This window comes from Rattus norvegicus, chromosome 7 (assembly GCF_036323735.1).
Source record: "Rattus norvegicus strain BN/NHsdMcwi chromosome 7, GRCr8, whole genome shotgun sequence".
In the NCBI taxonomy this organism is placed as follows: domain Eukaryota; kingdom Metazoa; phylum Chordata; class Mammalia; order Rodentia; family Muridae; genus Rattus; species Rattus norvegicus.
This window is the reverse complement of record NC_086025.1, coordinates 17,964,051-17,969,458: the sequence shown is the minus strand read 5'-3', so window position 1 is coordinate 17,969,458 and position 5,408 is coordinate 17,964,051.

Here is a 5,408-nt window from a genome sequence, read left to right as displayed (position 1 = left end):
TATTATTCATTTGTTGTTTTGAGTAAATTTTATTGTTATGCAGACCTATGTGTCCATGTTGGTCTAACCTTCTTAGGTTCAAAACATGAGTGATAACCATAAAAAAACCTCATTTGTGTTTGAATTAGAAAATATTGGAATAAATAAACGTCCATCGTTTCATTCAAAAGCCTACATAGACTCAACCACGGTGCTACAGAAAGCATCAATTAGAAGGACCACAATGGTATTAACACATACTATCTCTTTTATGCCCATATCTCTCAAGAACTTCACAAAATTTAAAGTCGACACTTACCTGTGTATAGATAGTGAGGAATTACTCTTGGTGACTCATAAGTATGTTGGCTCTATTCACTGTGAAAGTTCATGAAATCTCCCTGTATTTCACAATCATTGGCCTAATCAGTGTTATCTACAGTTATTTAAGCATGAAATCATCATAGTCAGATAAGGAAGACTACCCAGAAAACAGTTTCATCAGTAATCCCATGACTTTTCCTTTCTCCTATGGAGAAAATTAGTTTTAGTAGAAGCTGGAGATTGGGCATTTATATAATCCCTGGAATATTTGGGGAGATGTTTAATCACCTCTCAGTCAAACACAGGGAATAGAGTTATCATCAATGTGATTGTTGAACATAACATTTATTCATATTAGTTTGTTTCGAATCAGAAGAAAAAGAAGCATGGGTGCATTGCTGTAAACTACCTCCCATAGTTAAATGATATTTTTGAGTTATTTTGAGATTTAATAATGAAATATTGGGAGAAGTAGAATAATTGGGGCAGCTTTCCTTGGTTGGGCAATGGCTTCCTTGAAAGCCGTTTGGAGGAGAAATGTTTCCATGCAGATGACTCTTGCACACAGTAGCATTGTTTGTCTCTGATCAGTGAAAGAGCAGAGATCAGAAAGCAGTTAAGATTACAGCAAATACAGATAATCACATGGGAGTAAAGGTAGAGTGAGGTAAAAGGAGGTAATTATAAAACCACCTTTAGTCTATATGGTCAACCATGTTTATCAAGGAGGAAGCACGGAAAAGTGGATGTACATTTTTACAAACTATAAGCATAATTTTTGTACCTTGTACAACTTTGTACTTCTAAGCCCATGAAGCTGTTAATTTTTTTAGCACATTACATCTTATCATTTGGCCAACAGGCAAGCTGTGAGAAATTATTTCTGTAGAAACTATTTACATAGTTATGCTCCAAATACCTAAGAGAAAAACCAAAAAGACACATGCACTGATGGTAGGTGTCATGAATGATTATATGACCATAAATGATAGGCGACATATGAAAAGAGAATGGATAGTTGGAATATACAAATATGCATGAATAATTGAAAGAAATTATTTTTGTACTAAAGGGTGGAAGGAAGAATATAGAAATAGATTTAGAAAATTAACTATTTTAACAGGTAATTCCCAATAATATGTGTTGTCCTCAGAAAAGGGTAAGAATTCTTTTCTTTAAAGAGTCAGTACTGTAGATATGTGCCTCAAATATATATATAATTCCTTCTCCTATTAGCTTCCATTGTGGCCATCTCCAAGTCATCTACATTGTCATTTTTCTCAACATAAATGAGTCAATTTTTATATAGTTAGCCATGAAAGCAAAGCAAATACGTACAAATCTGTTCACATCTGGGAGGTGAGAGACTCTCAGGACTCAAAGGGAGATACCTTAGGGGAAATGTCTACAGTGATGCGAGGGAACTTGTAGAGTTGACCTCCAATAGAAAGACAGGGCATCAAGTGAGGGACATTCTTTAATTTTGGAATCAAAGAAATTTGTATTTTAATAAGATGCCTTTATTTTCAGGGAACATGTTGTTGTTGTCCATTTCCTCCAGATTTTCCAATTTTGTTGAATATTGGCTTTTGTAGTAGGATCTGATGATTTTTTGAATTTCCTCAGATTCTGTTGGTATGTCTCCCTTCTCCTTTCTGACTTTGTTAATTTGGATACACTCTCTGTGCCCTCTTTTTAGTCTGCCTAACGGTTTATCTATTTTGTTGATTTTCTCAAAGAAATAGGTCCTGGTTTTGTTGGTTACTTGTATAGCTCTTTTCCTTTCTACTTGATTTCAGCCTTGAGTTTTATTATTTTCTGCCTTCTACTCCTCTTGGGTGTATTTTTTCTTTTTGCTCTAGAGCTTTCAGGTGTGCTGTCAAGCTGCTGATGTATGATCTCTCCTGTTTCTTTTTGTAGGCACCCAGAGATATGAGTTTTCCTCTTATCACAGCTTTCATTGTATCCCATAAGTTTGGGTACATTGTATCTTCATTTTCATTAAATTATAAGAAGTCTTTTATTTATTTCTTCCTTGACCAAATAGTCATTGAGTAGAGCATTGTTCAACTTTTATGTATATGTGGGCATTCTGTCGTTATTATTGTTATTGAAGACCAGCCTTAATCCATGGTGATCTGATTGGGTGAATGGGATTATTTCTATCTTCTTGTATCTGTTGAGGCCCATTTTGTGATGGATTATTTGGCAAGTTTTGGAGAAGGTACCATGAGGTTCTGAGAAGAATGTATATCCTTTTCTTTTAGTATGGAATGTTATATAAATACCTGTTTAATCCATTTGTTTCATTATTTCTTTTTTATTCTTTTTTACTCCATCTTTATCAAATTGAGTGTTTCTTATTTACATTGCAAATGGTATTCCCTTTCCTGGTTTTCAGGCAAACATACCCTATTTCATCTCGCTCCCTTCTATATGGGTGCTCCCCTCTCCATCCTCCCCATTATTGCACTTCCCCAAACAATCCTGTTCACTGGGGGTCCAGCCTTGGCAGGACCAAGGGCTTCCCTTTCCACTGGTGCCTGTACTAGGCTATTCATTTCTACCTATCAATTTGGAGCCCAGGATTAGTGCACGTATAGTAGTTGGGTAGTAGCTTAGTGCCTGGAAGCTCTGGTTGGTTGGCATTGTTGTTCTTATGGGGTCTCAAGTCCCTTCAGCTCTCTCAATCCTGTTTCTGATTCCTTCAACGGGGTTCCCATTCTCAGTTCAGTGGTTCAGTTCTGTTGGTTGCCATTCTGTCCTAATGACAGTGTCTTTTGCCTTACAGAAGCTTTGCAGTTTTATGAGATCCCATTTGTCGACTCTTGATCTTAGAGCATAAGCCATTGTTGTTTTGTTCAGGAAATTTTCTCCAGTGCCCATGTGTTCGAGATGCTTCCCCACTTTTTCTTCTATTAGTTTGTGTGCATCTGGTTTGATGTGGAGGTCCTTGATCCACTTGGACTTAAGCTTTGTACAGGGTGATCAGCATGGATTGGTATGTATTTTTCTACATGCTGACCTCCATTTGAACCAGCACTATTTTCTGAAAATGCTATCTTTTTTCCATTGGATGGTTTTGGCTCCTTTGTCAAAAATCAAGTGACCATAGGTGTGTGGGTTCATTTCTGGGTCTTCAGTTCTATTCCACTGGTCTAAATGTCTGTCTCTGTACCAATACCATGTAGTTTTTATCACTATTGCTCTGTAATACTGCTTGAGTTCAGGGATAGTGATTTCCCCAGAGGTCCTTTTATTGTTGAGGATAGTTTTAGCTATCCGGGGTTTTTTCTTATTCGAGATGAATTTGCAAATTTTTCTGTCTAACTCTCTGAAGAATTGGATTGGTATTTTGATGGGGATTGCATTGAATCTGTAGATTGCTTTTGGTAAAATGGCCATTTTTCCTATGTTAATCGTGCCAATCCATGAGCATGGGAGATCTTTCCATCTTCTGAGGTCTTCAATTTCTTTCTTCAGAGGCTTGAAGTTCATATCATACAGATCTTTCACTTGCTTGGTTAAAGTCACACCGAGGTACTTTATATTATTTGGGACTATTATGAATGGTTTTGTTTCCGTAATTTCTTTTTCGGCTTGATTCTCGTTTAAGTAGAGGAAGGCTACTGATTTATTTGAGTTAATTTTATACCCATCCACTTTGCTGAAGGTGTTTATCAGCTTTAGTAGTTCTCTGGTGGAAGTTTGGGATTGCGTAAATATACTATCATATCATCTGCAAATTGTGATATTTTGACTTCTTCTTTTCCAATCTGTATCCCCTGGATTTCCTTTTCTTGTCTGATTGCTCTGGCTAGAAATTCAAGAACTATATTGAATAAGTAGGGAGAGAGTGGGCAGCCTTGTCTAGTCCCTGATTTTAGTGGGATTCCTTCAAGTTTCTCTCCACTTAGTTCAGTGTTAGCTACTGGTTTCCTGTATATGGCTTTTACTATGTTTAGGTATGTGCCTTGAATTCCTATTGTTTCCACGACTTTTATCACGAAGGGGTGTTGAATTTTGTCAAATGCTTTCTCAGCATCTAATGAAATGATCATGTGGTTTTGTTCTTTAAGTTTGTTTATATAATGGATTACGTTGATGGTTTTCTATATATTAAACCATCCTTGCATGCCTGGGATGAAGCCTACTTGATCATGGTCAATGATTGTTTTGATGTGCTCTTGGATTCGGTTTGCCAGATTTTTATTGATTATTTTTGTGTTGATATTCATAAGGGAAATTGGTCTGAAGTTTTCTTTCCTTGTTGGGTCTTTGTGCAGTTTAGGTATAAGAGTAATTGTGGCTTCACAGAAGGAATTCTCTAGGCCACACCATCTGCTTGAGGCCTACTTTAGGACCTTGGAAGAAGGAAGACTCATTCTTCTTTGCCAGCATTCACCTACTTGCCAGTACATCTGTTCACGCCCACTGCTTCAGGATTCCTGCTTATGTCAAAAGCCAGGTATAATGACTAGCCTTGTGGGACTGAGCATTTACTAGATCTTTGGATGCCCTAGTCACAGATGCCTACTGTTGTGTTAGTTACAGACTAAAGTGCCAGGAGGCAGAAAGGAGAAGCTAAGAAATATCAAGTGATTTTCCTGAGATGGATTGTCAAAGTTAATAACAGAATTGCTTCTCAAAATTAGGCCAAGAAGAATTTTATTTTAGAAAAGATTCCTGCAATAATATGCTTTTCCTGGCATTATTAAATATATATAATCAGTAGATAATGACCCACCCTTTTGCACATATTTCTGAAGACCTCCAGAGATATATTATCTTCCAGTGATGCTATATAAATGAACAGATATTAATTCTATAGATTTCCTGGTTCTATTTAAATAATTTTTGTAAGAATATTCTTAGAAATGGTTTTACTTGCTAGAAAGATGTAATATATTTGGAATCAAGAGGACAATGGGCCTACTCCTGAGAATAGTTAGTAAAGACTGCATAATAAGAAACACAATTAACATTCATAATCACTCTAAAAAACAGAAATAGATTTAGGACAGTATTTTATTCAAGAAAAAGTATTTAGGTCCAAGGATAAAGCTATGGGTGTTCACTATGATAAGGCAAGGCCCTGGAGAAAC